General features: G+C 46.0%; 1 long non-coding RNA gene across 2 annotated transcripts in view; it reads right to left on the reverse strand.

The window, feature by feature from the left end:
- Nucleotides 1-1,378: 1,378 nt before the first annotated feature.
- LOC112543784 (uncharacterized) overlaps nt 1,379-21,775 on the reverse strand; it is a 66,663-nt gene continuing 46,266 nt past the window's right edge. Inside the window, exons 4-5 of one of the 2 annotated variants that reach the window (XR_012898133.1) lie at nt 5,471-5,536; nt 4,323-5,202 (exon numbers count right to left, since the gene is read on the reverse strand). This is a non-coding gene — a long non-coding RNA (uncharacterized LOC112543784). Of the gene's footprint in view, nt 5,537-21,775 lie in introns of both variants that reach the window. The other variant, XR_012898132.1, reaches the window with a different exon arrangement.

Below are 21,775 nucleotides of genomic sequence, written 5' to 3' on the forward strand. Positions count from 1 at the left end.
GAGCCCTGTGTATATATTTAAAATTTCCTGCAGGATGACAGAGTGGAAAGGCCAGCGGGAGGCCTAGGGACAAGGACAGAGTGATGTCATCACATCATCTGTGTCACTCTGCCCTACCCCCCCAGCCTCGGTAGAGTCAGAAGGAGAAGTGGCACCCATGCCTGGGGCAGGAAGGAAACACTTCATTGTTAGAGCTGGGGCGATTTCCCCCTCCTCCCCCAGGAGCAAGGCCAGGACTGGGCATGGGTGTGGCAGGGGTCAGGGCCCCGGGGGCTCCAGTGGACGGGGATCCTGGCCCAGACCATTCGTTTTCCTGGCCCCTCCTCGGAGGGGCTCCCCTGGACCCCTGCAAGAGGGTCAGGGGGTGGCGGAGGCTCTTTGTTGCACTCTGAGACACCATCGGGAAGCAGCTCCAGCTTCCTGCTCTGCTCCCTGCTGCCAGGCTCGAGCTCCTGTGGCCCAGCTGCCTCAAGCAGCGCTTTGGCCTGGGCAGCTGCAGGGCGCTCATCAAGCTCTGCTGCTCCCCTCTATCCCCACCACTTCCCATCCAGCTGCCTCCATCTGGGTCGCAGAACGACAGGGCCCAGGACCCAGAAGCAGAAGTGGGGCTCGAGTCAGCTGGATGGGAAGTGACAGGGTTGGGGAAGCAGCATAAAATCTTTGCAGCTCTGCTGGGCTGGAAAGTGGGGAGAGCTGTGGAAGAGGCTGAGAGAGGGCAGCCTGGCTGTGGGGGAGGGGAGGGGCTGCCCTTCCTCAAGGAGGCCTGGGGATAAGGTCAGGGCAACACTACCTCCTCTGGTAACAGGGCCCCTGGAGGAGCCCGAGCTAAGTACCCCATAGGCTCCTTCCAGGGAGCACACTATGGGGATGGAGAGGATCTCAGAGGGGAGTTGAGGCTGCCTTCCTGATGATCCGGGCTCTCCCTCTGAGTGGTGGGAACTTGGGAGGTGGAAAAGGGGCCTTTCTCTGGGGGACCCTCAGTAGGGAGGTACTGCCCCTTATGGAGAGTCAGGCTGGAGGAGCACCTTTTACCATGGAGGGTGGGGGAGCAGGGCAGGGTGGATAATTTCCCATTGGCCATGGGGCAGGTTGATGTGCATAGTGGCCGCCGATGGGGGAGTTGGCATGCGTAGTGGCCATGGGGCGGGTTGGTGCATGTAGTGGCCATGGGAGGTGGGTGGCATGCGTAGCAGCCCCAGGGGGGTTGGTGTGTGTACCAGCCACAGCGAGGGGGGGTTGGCATGTGTAGCAGCCACAGAGGAGGGTTGGAGCATGTAGCGGCCACAGGGGGTTGGTGTGAGTACCAGCCACAAAAAGGGGGCTGCATGTTTAGCAGCCACGGAGGGAGGGGGGGTTGGCATATGTAGCAGCCACAGGGGGGAGGGTTGGAGCACATCGCAGCCACAGAGTGGGGTTGGCGTGCATAGCAACCTCAAAGAGGGGGGGTTGGCAAGTGTAGTGAGCAGGGGGCACGGCCTCCTAGTAATCACTTAATATCTGCTTTTTGTAGTTAATACGCGTTTTTTCTTCATGTAAACCAGTGAGCTTGAATGAAGTGGCTGGAAATCTTAGCTCCAGGGTTGAAGGCTGTTGCATTTCCTCTCCACACTGAAGTGAAGGTGAATTAGATAATAAATTCATACTGTTCAGGATTTTGACTAGAGCAGGTCAGTACGGCTCTGGAGTCCTAGGCTGGGAAGTTGGTGGTTATCTTGGCTGTAGCCCCTCTACTATTGGTTCATTCAGTGGCTGGACACAGAGCCTGCTACATGTAACTACAGCTGGGTGCTTCTCTGTCTGTGTGTATGTTATAACAGAAGCACAGTGCGAGAGGGAATCCAGGCTAGTGAGTTAGAGGGTTCAGTGGTACCCCAATTTCATGTAGCATCCCAGGAAGAATCCATCACATAGGGACCAAAACTTTATCATTTCATGCAAGAGAACAGCCATCCTCATCTCTTTGGACTGCTTCCCCTGTTATATCTGCTTCTACTGTCTGCTGCTGATCTCCTCGTAACTTGGCCCTGCTTGCTTCCTAACACCTGATTCTTGGTTTGTCCTCTGATCTGGCTCAGACTCTGATCTCCTCATATTAGACTTGGCTTGACTCTTGCTCTGACCACTAGGTCAGAATACCCATGACCCAATTGTGACAAAGAGGTTATGCAGAACACAACAGGGAGCTATAACCACTAGAATATTTTTCTCACTGAGATCCAGTCTAGCGAGTAAACTCTGGTACCCTCCCATCAGTCTAATAAAATGCTTGACCTGGTAGTTGGCCAGTACAGATTCTTGCACCAGGAGAATGAAGTGTAGGCTGGGTTCCCCAGAATCACTATTGACATTTCAGTATCACCAGAGGTGATCCATCAGTCAGGGGAAAGCAGCCAATTCCAAAATGACTTCCCAGCGTGCAATCCCTACTTGCTCCTCCATCGTCAGTGCAATGCTCACCTATGCGTCCCTTCACTGGAGGACCAAGGCAATGCTGCCAACAGGAGGAGGAAAGGGGACAGCTGCCTCGATGCCAGGTGATTTAAAAGGGCCCAGGGCTCCCAGCCACTGACACTGTACTACAGCTTGCCCCAGCCCTACCTCTTCTTCTCAAGACCCCACCCCTTCCAGAGGCTTGGGGCTGCCTCCCTCCCACCTTACCCAGGGCCTGGCAAAGTCTCTCAGCAACCCTGGGCTGAGGCAAGCTTGGCACATAGCTCCAGAAATGTGGCCGTTCATATCTGAAAGTCCTGCAGCCACTGCTCATATCTCAGACATAGAATATTTGCTTCCCCATCCACATCAGTTTTGTGAATGCCACTGAATGTTGAATTGTTTTCCTCTCTGTCCCTTAGAAATTGTCATATTGCCCACTTGTGGCACTTACAACCTGGTGACATCTCCAGTGGCCGGTGTGTTTCCCTCCGTGCAGCCACCAGCATATAGGAAGGGAGTGGTTAGAAGACATTGTTCTCTGGCAAGCCCCAGCTGCAAATAGTCCCTGAAGAACAGCTGCCAACTGGAGTAAATTATAGCAACCCCGGACTAGAGCAAAGAGACAAAATTGGCTGTTGGTTTTTAGCTTCTCTCATGCCCCATCTTCTGGGCTGCTCTGGGTAGCTGTGTGGGAGAAAGAGACATCATATGCTTGGTGATCTTCTGGGTATGCGTAGAGGTGACTGAGCCCCTGATCTGTTTTCTGGGGCTTCCTCAGCTCAGTGGGGAAGCAGGTAGTGGAACAGCCACAGTCATCATCCCCCTTTCCCTGCAATGCACAGGAAAACTCACCTGGAGCTGGCTGGGGGGGCAATAGGGAGTGGTGGTGCGGGGAGGGAATGCTGCATCCTGCCATCTCACTATAGCAACACAGCTGGTTCAAAACACACTTGTTTAAAATTGTCAGGGGCAGGCTTGGGAAACACTTTCAATTAATAAATATATACAAAATTTCTTAACAAGGTTGCCTTGAACGACCACAGGATGGACATCATGGAAATAGACCCTGCTTCCAAAACATAGCAACACTGCATGTCAGTCTTATCAGCACAAGAGCAAATTCAAAACATTGCTTGTGCAAAACTAACAAAGTACATGAAGACTGTTTATGGGGAGAGGGCTGTAGGTGTAGTAATAATGGGACACTTTGTAAACAGTTATGCAAATGCTCTTGTCATGGGACTCTGTGATCTGAAAGAGCCAGGCTGACCTATCTGCAAAGCATGCTGCAAGTTTCATCTGTTGGTTCAGACTTTTTGCTGAAGAGGATAATTAAGCAGGGTCTGCAGTTTCCTTTTTGTGGTAAGGCCTTTACCTTTTAGATAAAGTTGTTATTTATAGTATGTGGGGGGTTATTGCCCATATCCTTGGAGAGCTACTGACCAGTGCAATTTATGAACAAAGTAAATGAAGGGTAATCCAAATGCCATTGTCAATTAGCAAAAACAAACAAACAAAAAATACCACCTTGTTCACTAATAAAATGGTAAGTCATTCTGGGCAAAATGCTGAGGTAAGAAAGGTCTGAAGGGAATATGCTTGACTGGAGCCCTTAGGAGAAATTCTAGCATGACTCCATACTCCCTGCTGTGCAACCATCCGGTAGCTATTGTTGGGCCTTTTCAGACACTGCCATCCCTGTCCCATTTCAGGACATGTCTTCAATAAATGGAAGATCTACGCTGCCACAATTAAGCTTCCAGAGTTCAATTTAATAGGTCTGGTAAAGACCCACTAAATCAAATTCTGAGGGCATCCCTGTTGGTGGCCAGTATTCTGGCTACTGCGAAGAATAAGGGAAGCCAATGGGAGCGTTTGCTGACTGCTAGCAGATTTTGAGACCATATGGTCAGTTTCCTAATTGAAGCAAGCAGTGTCATGTAATTTCTCTATGAAGCTCAGTTACAAAATGAGGATGTATCTGTAAGGATTGCCAGATGTCTGGTTTTTGACCAGAAAATGAGGTTAAAAAGCAACCTGGCAATGTCAGGTCAAATGTACTGACCACAAACTAAAAATCTGGTTACCGCAGGTGCGGGGAGTGGCAGCATGTTGCCTGGCCTTCAAGGTGGCTCCCCCAGCAACACATATGAATCAGCTAGAGAGCACTGTTTGCAGGGCTGCAGTGGAGGACAGAGTGAAGGGCCCATACCAAAATGAGGAAGGGGGTCATGAAACATTGCCTGGGAGGGAAGGATATGATTCTCCCAGTAGTGCTCTTAAGCAGTTCAGGGGCAGGAAGAGTTCAAGCAGGTGGGAAAGGGGACTACTGGGCAGGCAGCACAGAGGGAGGTAGGAGGGTGCCATGCAGAAGGGCCATATCCTTGCTCTCCAGTGGAGCTGCCTGGCAGCTCTCATGCAGCTGCAACACTCTTCTGACTTGCACTCCCAGGAGGGCTGCTGAAGCTGGGGATTTCAAGCCTCTCAGCTTGAAGAGGAAAGAGCAGCAAGCGGTGGGTGGAGTGGGAGGAGTAGGCATGGTGGAAGAGGTGGAGCACATATCTAGTCTTCAGAAATTAGGAAGTTGACAACCCTGTGTAATTATAGCTAGGTTGGTGCCAGGATATTAGAGAGACAGGGTGGGCGAGGTAATATCTTTTATTGGACCAACTTCTGTTGGTGAGATGGACAAGCTTTTGAGACACATTGAGCTCTTCAGATCTGGTACTGGAACTCTCAGCATCACAGGTGGAAGGTGGAACAGATTGTCTAGAAACAGCCAACATATATTGTAAGGCACCATGAAAGATAGAGTAGTTTGTTAACACCTCTATAAACTAAGAACAAAAAGGGGAATTAGTGGGTTACAGATTTTTGTAATAAGCCACAAATCTCCTCTGTCTAGAGGAGAAATGAATTTAAACTCCTAGGGTCATCTTTTGAAAGTGTTGTGCAAGCTTCCTTTGAGTATGAGGACTGATCGTGTTCACCCACAAAAATTCAATTCAGGGAGTAGTATTTCTCTGGAATAGTTTACCAGTCCCAGGATCTGCAGTAATCACCCCTTCTGGATTCAGCTCCTGGGGAAAGCTCAGTTACCCACCTGCATAAAAGTAGAATACAATTCTTCACTCACAAAGACACATAGAACATTGAGAGAAACAATATTTATGGCTAATCTGTTAGCACAGCTCTCTATAGCAGCCTTTTGAGGTCCTCATGCCTCAAAAATCTCACAGCTGCCATACCCCACATTAATTAAAATTTGGTTTCTGTTATGGTGCCCCCTTCTTGGTGGGTGGGTCTGCTCCCTCACCTTTCTACAGAAATTATTTTACTTATTAATACTTCTGATTATAGAAGATGCCTCCCACGCAGTTTGAGAGCACTAGTCCATTGCGTTGCATCTTCCTATCTTTCACAAATCATTACCCATAAACTCCTAGTGAATATTGAGTAAAGAAATCAAAAAGTCACTTCAGTGTGAGCACTAATTATAGACACTAGTAGCTAAATTTGACTAAGGGTATGTCTACACAGCAAAGTGATTTCGACAAAACAGCCATTATTTTGAAATAACTTTACTAGTGTCTACACAGCCAAACCGCTATTTCAAAATGAATTAGAAAATTGTCAGGGGCAGGCTTGGGAAACACTTTCAATTAATAAATATATACAAAATTTCTTAACAAGGTTGCCTTGAACGACCACAGGATGGACATCATGGAAATAGCGGAGCGGAGCGCTTATTTTGAATTTGGTAAACCTCATTCCACGAGGAATAACACCAAATTTGAAATAGCTATTTTGAAATAAGTGCTGTGTGGACACTTATATCGAAATAGGGGGCCTCCAGCCTTCCCAGGGGCCCTGGTAGCCACTCCAGCCTCAACCAAGAACACTCCTTTCCCTCCCTCCTCCCCGGAGCCCTTAAAGGGGTAGACTCTGGTCACAGTGCCTGTCTCAACTCCAAGCCTGCCAGCCCAGAGCCAGCAGTCACTGCCCCGACCCAGTGGCCCCAAAACATGAGCCAGCAAGCCACTGGCAGCCAGCCCTCCACCGCTCCCCAGGAGCAGTCTGCCAGATCCCAGGAGCCTACCAGGGCCTGGAGAAGGCAGGCGCCTTCCTGCTCCAGGGTGGAGATCATGGATCAACGTCCATGATCTCTGCACTAGATGGAGGAACGCGGCTGTCTATGGCAGGATAGCTGCCAGCGAACACGTCCACGAGAAGCACCAGAGTGCCCAGGGGCAGCTCTGGCTCCATGTTGCAGAGTGCTGTGGTGTCCCGAGTGAGGGCAATCAGAGCACGCAGAGACAAAATGCTTTGCTGTTCCTTATTGAGGTAGGCAAGCAAGCAGAAAAACCTGAGAACTGGCTGTCCGGGGGGGGGGAGGGGTGCCTTTAAGCACAGGCTTCAGATACTTTCTGTGGCTGCTGCCTGAGGCTAACTCCTGATCTGATGCCCTGCTGGATCTGGTTCTGGCCAGGCTTAAATGCAATTCAGCTTTCATTCAGTGTGAATGTGCTATTTTGAAATAGCAAAAAGATATTCAAAATGCATTTTGTGTGTAGATGCGTTATTTTGAAATAAGCTATTTCAAAATAATTATTTCAAAATAAGATATTTTAAAATAACGCTGTAGTATAGCCATTATTGACAAATGCAGGGTAGCATACCTTGGAAGCAGTAATTTGAACTGGTCAGAAAACCTTATTTGGTCCTAAATTAATTGTAATGCCTCAGGAAAAAAGACCTAAATGCCACTGAGGACAGCTCTGTGAAAATGTCTGCTCAATGTGTAGCAGTGGTCAGAAAAGAAAAAAGTATTTGAATGAATAAGGAATCAAATGGAAAATAGTATAGAACAATATTATAATGCCATTACATAAACTAATTGTATTCTCTTACCTGTAGCATTACAATTAGTTTTATCTCAGAGGCTATCATAGAAACAGAGAAGATTTAAATATCCAGTGAGTTATCAGAAGTATGGAAGGATTTCTGTATGAAGGAACTGAAAAAATTGGGGCTAGTTAGGTTAGAGGAGACCAAATAGGAGGGGACATAGCACAATTATACAAAGTAATTAATTATACAGAGAAATACATACAGAAACTATATAGAGAAAGTAAACTGGGTGCTCCCTCTCATTCATTTTTACAATGGATGACTGAGGGGACTCTGAATGAAATTGCAAGGCAACAAATTTCAGACTGACGAGTTTGATGTAAGAGGAAAATATGCTTAATTAACCCATGGGACTCACTACTATAAAGTATCATTGAGACCAAGAGCTTAGCAGGATTCAAAATATTATTGGACAATACCATATGGAAAATAAGAAAATTTTCAATTACATTAAATAGGGATATGCTTCAGGGCATAATGCACTGATGGATCACAGGAAGGAAATTCTCCTAATAGCTATTTATTACATAATTGTCTGCTAAGCAGTTTCTTCCACTTTCCTTTGAAATATCTGGTACTGGCTCCTGTGGAAGATAGGGCATTGCACTAGTTGGACCTCTCATCTGATCCAGTCTGGCAATTCCTATACTTTTGGGTCTCAGACTGCCAGATAAACTACATTCCATTTAAGAGATTAGCAGGAACTTGTATGAAATGAATAAACCAATTTCCTGGCCAAATATTTGAGGTAAAGTTTTTTCTGGATCAAAATGCAGACAGCTCAGTCTATTTTCTGATAAACAGTGGCAGATTAAGGCCTGATTAAACAGATCTGCTGATGCCAGTCCCATCATCCCCACCAGATAATGATTCGGAGGAGGGACTTGTGGTCTTTATCTGTCTAGCACACATTTAGCCTTAATCCATCCTTGAATGAAATAGTCCATGATGGCCAACAATTTCAGAGCTTCAGAGGGGTCAGACAGGATTGATAGATCTAATTAAAGCACCATGCTTTCAAATGGGTATTTTTCTATATTTGGAATATCAGAGACGAGCAGGTTGTTTAGTTGCTGGCAATGTCTTCTGTGGAAGACAGACTTCAGCCTGAGAAGCAAAATTAGTCTCCATGGCAATAGGTGAATAAAGCAAATGGGCACTGTGTGAACTGAGCCAGGAGGAACGAGACATAGAAGACCTGAGTGCAGCACCTGTTCTCATCTTCCCAGCATTATGCCAGGGTTTGCAGGTGGGCAATGTAGAGCCCCCTAGAGGAGCCAATCAGTGTCTGCAGTAGAAAGTGTCCCCTTGAATCTTGCAGGCTATTTATCACACACACACACACACATACACACACACAAACAAACACTGCTGGAGTGGGTGGAGTGAGCTTTAACACAATTCTCTACTTACTGTTATGTTACTATTATTTACTAGGTTTTTTACAAAAATGTATGGAAAGATGATTGGTACCTGACCTTTAACAAATATAATCTAAATGACGCAACTCCTCACTACTGTGGATCAATTAAACTGACAGCCAATGTCACATACCAGGGAAAGGGAGTGGGGAAAAAGAACAAACCATATACAGTAGTAAGGTTTGACCCAGGCTACACAGGCAATACCAAATCATGTCCTGATATAGGCAGGGCACTATTGTTATCACACATCCAAAAGAACTGCTTCAGGAGCGTGTGTAGATGGATCTTTATTTGCCCAAGGTCACACAACAGGGTCAGGAACAAATGTTGACAATATATGTCTGACTTGTCATGAGCAATTTCAGATGAATCATTTGTGTAGTAAAGGAAGCAATTTCCTGTCATTGTGAAAAACAATTCCAAAATAGTCACTTTAGAATGTTTAAGTCTGCCTACCACTGGAAAGGGAGGCTATCTTGCCCATTTTGTTACTCCAGTCTTCCAACTGTGAAGTCAGTGTTGTCTTCCAGTGCTGTAGAAAAGTTGGGATTAAGTTTTATGGTTTTCAGATAAATTTCCTCTCTTTGGGATTCCCCAGCAAGGTTTTGTAATTGACTGTATTATACTACTCCAGGGAAATGATCCTTAAACCTTTAGGATAAATTAAGGCATTTCGTAGTCTCTGCACTATTCCAGCTCTGGTTCTACTACGGTATCCGAATGTATTTCCCAGTGCCTAGAGGAGACAATCTGAGAGCTAAGTCCTCAATTGATGTAAATCAGCATTGTTTCATTGTAGTCTAACATTACATTAGCCTAGGATCTAGCCCTGTTGTTGATTATAAATCTTTCCATAGTTTAGCTCTCCATTATCTCACTGATCTTATTAAACAATGTTTCTTGTTTATATTCTACTGGAATACAGTTCTAATGGGAGGCCTTTCTAACTCAATTGTCTGTCAGATGAGATTCATTTAGTAATACTGCTCCTAATCTTGGAAGCAGGCTCCCTAAATAAATTAGATCTACCTGAATCCTAATGAAATTATAACAAATGGTGGCATTGAGTTGTTTCTCTCATTTTTCTTTTTAACATTGAACACCATAGAACAGTCATAGTCAGGAAACTGCTTTACCTCATGGCTAACGTCTCATTAGATTAGTGTAAAAGAGAAAAAATCATCTTAGTAATTTTCTTGACAAATTGCCATGACTCATTGGATCTATTTTATTGTTTAGTTTGAAAGAGAATCTCCTGTAATCCACTATAAGATATCTGAAGTGAATTCTAAATCTTTTCTAAGTCAAATACTGCAAGACAGAGAATTTTGTTTGTGATATTTGCATGTAACTTTATTAGGTTTTGTTTTCCTGAAAATCTAATTAACAAACATCTCTGTATTTTTAATGTCTGTTTCTTTCTCTCCTCCCCCATTTCATGCATCTGGTGGAGTGAGTAGCAACACATGAACGCTTATGTCATAATAAAATTATTAGTCTTTAAGGTGCCAGTGGACTCCTGTTCAGAGAATGTTTTTCCTGGGGAAGTGATGTTAGCACAAGACTCTAGGCTTTGTCTATGCTGCCAGTTGAATGGCAAAACTTTTGTGCTTAAAAAAGGCTCATCTCCTGTCAGTATGACTAAAAGCTGTGTAATGTATTCAAAGACTCAGTTACTACAAAGGAACAAATAGAATTTAAATTCATTTTTGGCAATGCATAAATTTGTAAGTTAATTATATATTAATGAAGTACTGTATAATGTATTCTTTGTGGCCAGTCACTCTAAATGCCATCTTCCCTCTCCGGAAGGTTTACATTTAAATTATGCTCAAGGAACTTTTTTTAAGTGTATGGAATAATCTGCTATGAACGCAATGATGGGGAAGATGTGGAAGTGTAATTAGCAAACTAAATTTGTTTTGTATGGTTTTCTATTCTGGGAATCTTTCTAATAAATAATGTCTTGTATCCAAATGATACCAAAATATTTAAAAAACTCACAGACTGAATTTTCAAAGTTAGGCAGTTGTGCATCTACATCTGTGGGTACCTAACTAATGTATGCTGATAACAGAAGTAGTTAGGTGAATCAAATATTTGTGTTTGGTCTGTTAGATGCCTACCAGCAATGGTCACTTGCAGTTACCTATTAGTAAACTAATATTGGGTATTTATGTAGTAAAATGGTCATCAAGGGCTTAACTGGATTACTGAGAATATAATGGGTTGGAGCTATGCTACACTCCTCTCTTACTATTTAGTTTTTGTATGTTTTCAGCCATTCTGTTATGAAGTTAAATAAAGCTGCATGATCCCAGCCTACAATACTGTAAGTAAAGTGTGTTTCTTATACACCCTTTAAAAATCTGATATGCTAACATAAGAATGGCAACTTTGCAAAGAACGGAGAAGGTTAAAAGCAGAAAATGAGCACTGGAAGCAATATATTGAAAGGTTGGGCCTCTGTTTTCTTGCAAATGAGATGGCAAACAAAAATAATTTTCCTCTGTGTCTGTGGCAGGAAAATCTATCCCCTCATAAGAAGTTTGTTACAACTTAACAACACAAACAGAACGATGAACATACTTGGATAAGTTAAACTATCAGAGGTTTCTCCCAAGTTTTTCAGCCCTCTTAAAAGCCCTGCATCACCTCCTGAAGCAAAAGACCCCCTATATTAGGGAGAGTCAAGAGGGTGCTTTTGAAGAGTGCAAAAAGCTACTTAAATCCTTAGAGTTCTTTGTTCCTTTTGACTCAGTCAAAGAATTAATCTCTCATCACATACGATGGGTAAGTTTTGCTCCATAGAATGAATGTCAGAGAAGAGCCAATTAGATATGTCTCCAGTTCACTAATTAAAGTTGAACATGGATATTCTTGGTTAGAGAAAGAAAGTCCAGCTATTATTTTTAGAATAAAAATATTCTAACAATACTTGTATGGAAAGCCATATACCAATCTGCCAGATTACAAACCACTTGTGGGACTGTTCAGTGAAAACAAGGATATGCTGGTCATGGCAGCTGCCCTACTACAACACCTGGGCTTTGACCTTTGCTGCCTATGAGTATTGGATATTCTGCAGATTTCTGCAGCACAGTAAAAGCTCTGTTATCCAGCATGTTGGGGGAATGGGAGTACTGGTTAATAGAATATTCTGATTAACTGACCATTATACTTTACCAGTGGAATAACAGTGTTCAAAGTACTAGAATACAATAATAGAAATTAAATATAAAATAGTATACAGCTATCATCAGCTCAGTAGTAGTACTGCACTGCAAAATGGTTGGTTTCTTGAAGCATTTAGGTGTAAACAAATGAAGTTTTCTGTACAGTACATATAACTATGGGCAGGACATAGCATGCATCCAGATCACTACAAATACATTTAACACTACAATTATTCTGAACATGATTTAATATTTTTTGATGATTCAGAAGGCTCTTCAGAATCTTGCAATGCCTCTGGGTCATCATTATCAACATCCATTATTGTTGTAGATGTAGAAGATGTAGGAGATTGAGTTGCATCTGAAATGATCCTATGAAACACCCTGGAAGCTGCTTTTTTTTAAGCTTGCTTATTTGTCTTCTCTTTTGCATGAAAGTAGAGAGCAAAATATGTAACTGCACAACTTGCTAGCCAGTACACTAGTCCTGGTTACTAGATTAAAGATTTTATTGGGAGATATCAGAAATTCCAGTTAATTAAGCTTTCTGGTTAATTGAGTGCTGGATAACAGAGCACTGGATAACAGAGCGTCTACTGCGTACTGCTGTTATAACCTGGTTCCATGGAGCTTCTGGGATAGATTGTGTTTCTCATGGAACATATTCAGTCATCAGTAAAGTCTTCCCAGTTAAGGAAATGGACTAGACAGGTTCCTATTTTGTCCTGATGCAGCAGCAGATCGTACAGGGTCAACCAAATCATTGTGCATGCGTGCAGGGGAAGAATTCCATCTATTAGGCCCCGGAATGAAGAACTGAGCATAGAGAATGGATGTATACTGTGGTGCACACCAGGGCTGTGTAAGTAGGGTTGGGTGAAATGGGCAGCCATCCAGAAGACAGAGCTGGGGGAGGTGCACAAATGGTGTGATGCAGGATCAGGATCAGATCCAACAACATCAGCCCTCCTACAGAATCAGACCCAGTGGCATCAGGCCCAATAGTGTCTGCCAGAGCCTAGGATGCTTAACACACCCCACCCCCAGGATCCTGTGTCCAGTGACCTGGGCTGGAGCAGACTCTCCCCATTGCTGGGATGGCGGGCAGGGCACTGAGAGCCAGATAGAAGTGGTGCAGCCAGAGAGGGTGGGGCTAGTAGAGAAGGGAGCACAGGTGGGGCTATATAGAAGAGACACAGAATAGGAAGACAGGTATTGAGGCAGAAAAAGTACATGAGCATCAGCATAGGCACTAGAAGTACAGCTAGGTATCCTGGAAAAACTCTTCCGCGTCCAGGGACACATTTGCTCTTCATTTTTTCCGGAAGAGCAAACATGCTCTTTTGGAAGCCCCTGTATTCCTCGTTCTATGATGAATATCGGGACTTCCAAAGACGGTTTTTTTTCTCTAACATTTGGCCCAATCTAGATGGGCCAAATGTCTAAAAAGCCTCTTCCAACAAAAGGATCAAAAAAGCTATGCAAAATGCGGAGTGCATTTTGCGTAACTTTTTTCAAAAACCAACCAAACAAAAAACAAACAAAAAAAGGAAGTGTAGCCATACCCTAGGAGAGTAAGAGATGTACAAGTGGGGTCATGTGTTGGACCATACATGAAATGTGCTTGGTAAAATGTAGACCTGGCAGAACAGTGTCACTGGGGAGAGAGAGAACCTGTGATTAAGACTCTCAATAAAGTTGCTAACCACCAGTTGTACCCACTAGAAGGTGTTTGCAATTTAAGCAGACTCATCCTTAGCCAGGGTTTCGCTGTTGATCAGACAGCATGCTGAGCTGAACAGTTGTGGCTGTGGAGAGACCTGGCTGAACATGGCACTGAGACTCACCCACTGGGCCCTACTCAGACCAGTCACAGGGTGGCGGTGTCCTGGGGCTTTTATTGTACACAGGCCTGACCTCTGCCCTTTGGCTGTTGACAAACATTTGATATTGACACAATCGCATGGCAGTGGGAAGGACGAAAATCCTCCTAGAGCAAGAGCACCACCTGGCAGCAAGTACCCTCTGGAATGTGTGCTCAACTCCAGAGAACTGGGGAGTACCAGGCTGCAGTTCCCACTCAGGGTCTGGAGACTCAAGTTTTCCACAGTTGCTGATGAAATAATGGCCCCTCTCACTCATGTAGATTTCAAATTACAGTGACTAGCTTCTATTTGACCTTGTTCTATTCTGTAACAGCCTTTTCACTGCATTTGAATGGCTCACTGGTAGGGTTGCCAGATCGTTTAACCAAAACTACCAAACACTTCCCCCCCCTCAAAAAAAAAAAACTGTTGAGAAAAAAAGGAAGGAGACCAGAGTTGTTGAGGGAAAAAAAAGGACCCCAATAGTTATTAAGCAAAAAAACCCAATAAAACAAAAATACAAAAAAAACAGCATGACCCCTTTAAGGCCTTTGGGATTTTTGGAGGTTTTTTTTTTTTTTTGTTGGTGGCCATCTTGTTTTCTTACTCTGTGCGGGAAGAGAGCTCCCCTGTAGAACCAGGTAAGTGGGGAGGAGGAGAGTTGGGGGGGGGGCTGAGAGGGAGGTCCTGGAAGGGCCCGGAGGCTGGGCCCAGTTGCTGAGTGTGTGTAGGGTTGCCAGCTGTCTGGTATTTTTGCCTCCTGGCAAGGAAAAAAAAATCAGAAAATACCAGACTTTTTAGATGTCCGGTATTTTCTGATCTTTTTTACTGGCCTCTCCGGGTCAATACCCGACACCTTACTCACTAGGATGGCAAAGGAGTAACTTGAGAAAGTACTGCTCTGTTGTGAGCAGTATGCTGCACACAACAGCCTTGAAGAGCTTCACAGCTGTGGCTGGGATAGAATCTTCATTCTCCAGGCTGATTAGGCCTCAACTGGAGTACTGTGTCCAGTTCTGGGGGGGCCACATTTCAGGAAAGATGAGGACAAATTGGAGAAGAAGGTCCAGAAAAGAGCAGTGAAAATGATCAAAGGGCTAGAAAACATGACCTGTGAGTGAACATTGAAAAAAAAAGGGGGGGGGGGGTGTTGTTTAGTCTGAAGAATAAAAGGCTGAGGGGGAACCTGATAAAAGTTTTCAAGTACATAAAAGGTTGTTACAAGGAGGAAGGAGAAAAATTGTTCTTGTTAACCTCGGATAATAGGACAAGAAACAATGAGCTTAAATTGCAGCAAGGGAAGTTTAAGTCAGACATTAGGAAAAGCTTCCTGTCAAGGTGATAAGTCGTGGAATCTCCATCATTGGACATTTTAAGAGCAAGTTAGACAAACATCTGTCAGGGATAGTCTAGATAATATTTAGTCCTGCCTTGGGTGTCGGGAACTGGACTAGATGGCTTATTGAAGTCTCTTCCAGTCCTACATAAAGGCAACTGGTAACTGCTGATGACAGAGAAGGGGGATAATGGAAGGCCCTCCATGCCACTAGAGCCATGGTCAACTTCTTGTGACTGCTAAGGCACCCTCCAGCAACACTCTCTTGACCATGTTCCCTCTTGACCACAGTGACCACAGTAAAGCTGGTCACCCACCTTCAAGGCTGGCCCTATCAGGCTTGGTCTTAGGGAAAATTACGCTTTGATGAATCTATATTTTGGCTTTTGAACACCTGCTGCCTCCCCCCCGTTCCCCACGCAGAGAGGAGGTTTTGAGATATACTTGCCCAGGATGAACTGCCAGCCTCTGGGCCCTGGATTGGAAGCTGGTGGTACAAGATAATCTGGATTCCTTACTAATCCACAAACTTGAGTCAATAGGCCCTTCTGCTGATTGTAACCTCAAAACCCCCAGGTGGCTACTGCCTAACCAGAGATTTAAAAAAACCCTTGGTGCCACTGCTTACTTACAAACATGAGCCATAAGGGGGTATAGAGAGTAAGTGCTCTCAGCCCTCATCACATACCCAATTGGTTAGCCAAATTGTGGGGCCCTGAAGGATGTTCCTGTCATGAGGATAAAACAATGATGGAGTTAGATTTCTTTGATGTAATCCTCTTTATTTACAAAGAATATATAAAATCCCATTTTCCATAGATCTGATTTAATGAATCCAAGGGTACTGAGGGAGCTGGCAAATGTCATTGCAGAGCTTTTGGCCATTATTTTTTAAAACTCATGGTGATAGGGAGAGATCCCGGATGATTGGAAAAAGGCAAATGTAGTGCCCATCTTTAAAAAAGGGAAGAAGGACAATCCACGGAACTACAGACCAGTCAGCCTTACCTCCGTCCCCAGAAAAATCATGGAGGGGATCCTCAAAGAATCCATTTTGAAGCAGTTGGAAGAGGGGAATGTGATCAGGAATAGCCAACATAGATTCACCAAGGGCAAGTCAAGCCTGACCAATTTGATTAGCTTCTATGATGAGGTAACTGGGTCTGTGGATATGGCGAAGCCAGTGGATATGATATACCTTGACTTTATTGTGGGAGACTATATCAAAACTTTGCTATTCTTGCCAGCAAGTTAAGGAAATATGGATTGGATAAATGGACTGTAAGGTGGTTAGAAACCTGGCTAGATTGTCAGGCCCAACAGGTAGTGATCAATGGCTCGATGTCTGGTTGGCAGTCAGTTTCAAATGGAGTGCCCCAAGGATCGGATCTAGGCTGGTTTTATTTAACATCTTCATTGATGACCTGGATGAGGGGATGGATTGCAACCTCAGAAAGTTTGTAGATGACACTAAGCTAGGGGGAAAGATAGGGTACGTCTAGACTACATGCCTCTGGCGACAGAGGCATGTAGATTAGACTACCCGGCATAGGAAAATGAAGCGGCGATTTAAATAATCGCCGCTTCATTTAAATTTACATGGCTGCTGCGCTGAGCCAATCAGCTATTTGTCAGCTCAGCGTGGTAGTCTGGATGCGTAAGGGTTGACATCAAAGGCATTTGTCAACCACCCAGGTATGCCTCATCCCAGGAGGCATACCTGGGTGGTCGACAAATGCCTTTGATGTCGACCACGGAACGTCCAAACTACCGCGCTGAGCCAACAAACAGCTGATCAGCTCAGCGCAGCAGCCATGTAAATTTAAATGAAGCGGCGATTATTTAAATCGCCGCTTCATTTTCCTATGCCGGGTAGTCTAATCTACATGCCTCTGTCGCCAGAGGTATGTAGTCTAGACGTACCCATAGATACATTGGAGGGCAGAGATAAGGTCCAGAGTGACCTAGACAGATTAGCTACAAGGAGTCCTGTAGCACCTTATAGACTAACAGATGTATTGGAGCATAAGCTTTTTGTAAGAAAAGACCCACTTCGTCAGATGCATGTCACCAAGTGGGTCTTTGCCCATGAAAGCTTACGCTCCAATACATCTGTTAGTCTATAAGGGTATGTAACACTACAAAATTAATTCGAACTAACAGACGTTAGTTTGAATTAACTTTAATAGGCGCTACACAGGCAAACCGCTAGTTCGAACTTAATTCGAACTAGCGGAGTGCTTAATTCGAACTAGGTAAACCTCATTCTACGAGGACTAACGCCTAGTTCAAATTAAGCAGTTCGAATTAAGGGCTGTGTGGCCACTTAATTCGAACTAGTGGGAGGCTAGCCCTCCCCAGCTTTCCCTTGTGGCCACTCTGGGCACCACCAGGGAAACTCGTCTGCCCCCTTCCCGGCCCCAGAGCCCTTAAAGGGGCACGGTCTGGCTATGGTGCCAGTGCCAGGTGCAAGCCTGCCAGCACCTAGCCAGCAGGCCCTGCACCTGGCACGGCACGAACCAGCCACCCGCTGCCACCCAGTCGCACTGCACGGGGTTTGAACCAGCGGGGTTTTAAAAATGGCGGCTCCCCGCTTATGCAAATGAAGCCCGGGAAATTCAAATCCCGGGCTTCATTTGCAAGTGCGATATGCCTACATTACCCCGCTAGTTCGAACTAGCGGGGTAGTGTAGACATACCCTCTGTTATTAGTTTGAAGCCTGCTGCCCATTCATTTCATTTGGTGTCCTCTAGTCCTATTATGGGAACTAATGAAGAACTTTTCTTTACGCACCCTCTCCACACCACTCATGCTTTTATTGACCTCTATTATTTCCCTCCTCAGTCTCCTCTTTTCTAAGCTGAGAAGTCCCAGTCTCTTTAGCCTCTCTTCATATGGGACCTGTTCCAAACCTCTGGTCATTTTAGTTGCCCTCCCCTCTCCTACCCTCTCTCTTCCCTTCTCCCATCTCCTTTTCCCAGTCTCCCCGAGTTTTGTTAAATAAAGAGAGTTTCTATTTTTGAACACACGTGTCCTTTATTTTGTACATCAGGAAGGGGGGCTAGGGAGGAGTAAGTGGAAGGAGGTGAGGGAGGAATGGGGCACGAGCACCCGATGGGGAGGACTGGGGTGTCTCTGTGGGCTCCTCGGGGTGGAAGCTCTCCTGCAGCCCCCCGATTGACCCCCCCTGGATGGTAGCCTGCGGCAAGTGCAGCCAGGCTGATGGCCGAGTTCTGTGATGTGCCGAGTGTGGGCACTCAGGGCACTCCAAGCCAGGACTGCTTTGCAGGTGGGGAACCCCTGAGAACTGTCTGTCCGGGGTGGGGATCAGGACCCTTTAAGCACAGCCCTCGGCTAGCCTGAGACAGCAGCTCTACGCTCTAAGTCCTGCCGGCACTGCTTCCGGCCATCCTTAACCCCGGTTCAGGGTCCACTCAATGTGGACATGCTAGTTTTTAGGTCTAGATGCACTAATTCGAATTAGCTTAGTTCGAATTAACTAATTCGAATTAAGTTAGTTCGAATTAGTGCTGTAGTGTAGACATACTCTAAGGTGCTACAGGACTCCTTGTCGCTTTTGCAGATCCAGACTAACACGGCTACCCCTCTGATACTAGATAGATTAGAGCAGTGGTCTCCAGCCTTTTTACACCCAAGATCACTTTTTAAATCTCCAAACAGGCGAAGATCTACCGCCCCACCCCTTCCTTGAAGCCCTGCCCCTTTCTTGAAGCCCCACCCTCTCTATTCTCCTTCTGTCCATCATTTGCTATCCCCAGCCCTTACTTACACACTCTGATAAACAGTTTATTTTTAAATTATGCAATGTATAAAATTAAAATCACATGTTTATAGTTATGAAATAAATGGTTTGTTTTTTATTCATGCTATTTAAATCTAAAATGAAGCATTTATAATTATACATTTTGTGGGGACAGAGTTCTGCGGCTGGGGGCAGGGGAGAGGGAACAGGGTGCTAGGAGGGCAGAGGACAGGATTCTGCAGCAGGGGACAGAGTGCCAGTGGGGACAGGTTTCTGCAGCTGGGGACAGGAATAGGGACAGAGTTCTGTAGCTGGGGACAGGGGAGTGGGGACAGAGTTCTGTGGCTGGGGACAGGGGAGTGGGGACAGAGTTCTGTGGCTGGGGAGTGGGGTGCCAATGGAGACAGAGTCCCCTGTATCTGCCTCCTCCCAGGATTCCCCCACCCCCAGAGGGAAACCAGTGCATGCCTGCCCTGGGGCCGACTGCACGCGCGCACCTGCCTAGGGGCAGACCCCCCAGTGCAGGAAAACCCCCCGTGCGCCTGCCCTGGGGGCCGACACCCCCCCGGTGCAGAGAAGCCCCCCCATGTACACACCTGCCCCGGGGCCAACCCCCCCCCCCGGCTCAGGAAAACCCCGTGCACGCTTGCCCCGGGGCCAACCCCATGCAGGGAAGTCCCCCATGCGTGCGCCTGCCCTGGAGCCGACCCTGCCCTGGGGCCGACCCCCACTGGCGCAGGGAAACCCTGCGCACGCACCTCCCCCGGGGCTGACTCACCCCTCCTGTGCGGTGCAGGGAGCCGATGCTTCCTTCTACAGTACACCCGGCAGAGCAGCTAGCGCTACTTCCGGAATCGCCGGAAGTGGCGCTAAGCTGCGGGACTTCTGTCCATCCCTGGGAAGCCTACACTACTTCCATTTTCACTGGAGGTAGGTAGTGGGGTTTCTCAGGGGTGGGAGGGAAATGGGGTTGGGGTGGACAGGACGCCTCGCAATCAACTGGTCGAGGCCTTGCTATTGACCAGTCAATCACGATCGACCTGTTGGTGACCACGGGATTAGAGGATTGGGCCAAAAGAAATCCGGTGAGTTTCAACAAGAATAAGTGCAGAGTCCTGCACTTGGAACAGAAGAATCCAAAGCATTGTTATAGGCTGGGGACCAACTATCTAGGTAGCAGTTCAGCAGAAAAGAACCTGGGAATTAAAGTAGATGAGAAGCTGGATATGAGTCAACAGTGTGCCCTTATAGCCAAGGTGAATGGCATATTAGGGTGTATTAGGAGGAGCACTGCCAGCAGATCTAGAGAAGTGATTATTACGCTTTATTCAGCACTAGTGAGGCCACATCTGAAATATTGCATCCAATTCTGGGCCCCCCACTACAGAAAGGATGTGGACGTATTGGAGAGGGTCCAGTGGAGGGCAACAAAAATGATTAGAGGGCTGGAACACTTGACCTATGAGGAGAGGCTGAGGGATTTGGGTTTATTTAGTCTGCAGAAGAGAAAAGTGAGGGGAGATTTGATAGCTGCCTTCAACTTCCTGAAGGGAGGTTCCAAAGAGGATGGAGAGAGGCTGTTCTCAGTAGTGACAGATGGCAGAACAAGGAGCAAGTCTCAAGTTATAGTGGGGAAGTTCTAAGTTGGATATTAGGAAAAACTATTTCACTAGGAAGGTGGTGAAGTACTGGAATGGGTTATCTACGGAGGTGGTGGAATATCCATCCCTAGAGCTTTTTAAGTCTCAGCCCTGGCTGGGATGATTTAATTGGGGTTGGTCCTGCTTTGGGCCGGGGGCTGGACTCGATGACCTCCTGAGGTCTCTTGCAGTCCTATGATTCTATGATTTCCCTCAACACAGAAGGAATCAAATTTATTTAGTCACACACTGATATCCCAGCCCCACAACTCACAACCTGCAAAGAATCAGTCTTTCATGACAGGCACCCTTGCACATCACCTTATATGTTGTTATCTTGTTATATGTTCGAATTGTCTTTGCACCTTAGATTGGCATCAAGAGACTTGGGCTTTGCATCATGTCCATATTTTTCATAAAAAAGCAATCTCCAGAACTGAGCGTGTGTGATGATACAGCACAATAAAGCACTATACAACTCTTGCAGGAGGCAACAAACTATTGAAAGGTCCAGCTTTCAGAGACCCATCTGGTTATTTCATTTTAATGTGACTGAAAAGTTTGCGTTGCATGTTTGTCTTTTGCTCTATTGTTAACTCTGTAAATAAACTTATCTCAGTTACTCTGGAGTTCTGCACCTTTACTTAGTAAGAATGTACTTAGTAGAAAAGGGATGCATTCTGGGCCTGCAACTATGCCTGTAGAACAGGGACAGGCAAAACACTGCTCAGAGAAGCCTTTGCAATGGTCATGTGTTTCTCTGATTGCTGCGAGCCCAGATGAGAGGGGGGCCGTCTTCACACGCTGGCCCTGCCCCTGCCCAATATTGCAACTTCGTTGTCTGGAAACTCACAGCTGCTCTGAGTGGCATGTAAGGGCATGGAAGACAGGAAGCCTGGCTGAAGAATCTGCTGGACTGCTGGCCATGAGCCACTTAGGCTCTGGTCAGGTGCTCACCTTCCTCCATCCCTCCTTTCCCCCCAACTCTCTGCCCCCCTTCACCATTACCCCACGACTGAAACCCTCTGCAGCCCCACCCCTGCACCCATGCCCCCTCATAGACCCTGCACCTGAATCACCTGCCACCGATCACATCCCAAATCCCATCACATTCTCTAGCACTTCTGTCCAGGTCAGAACCCTCTCCCAGGCCCTGCACTACCTCCTGTACCCTTTCTCCAGGTCACAACCCCATCCAGACCTTACATCCTAATCTCCTACACCTG

The sequence above is a fragment of the Pelodiscus sinensis genome, chromosome 1, assembly GCF_049634645.1.
Source record: "Pelodiscus sinensis isolate JC-2024 chromosome 1, ASM4963464v1, whole genome shotgun sequence".
NCBI lineage: Eukaryota > Metazoa > Chordata > Testudines > Trionychidae > Pelodiscus > Pelodiscus sinensis.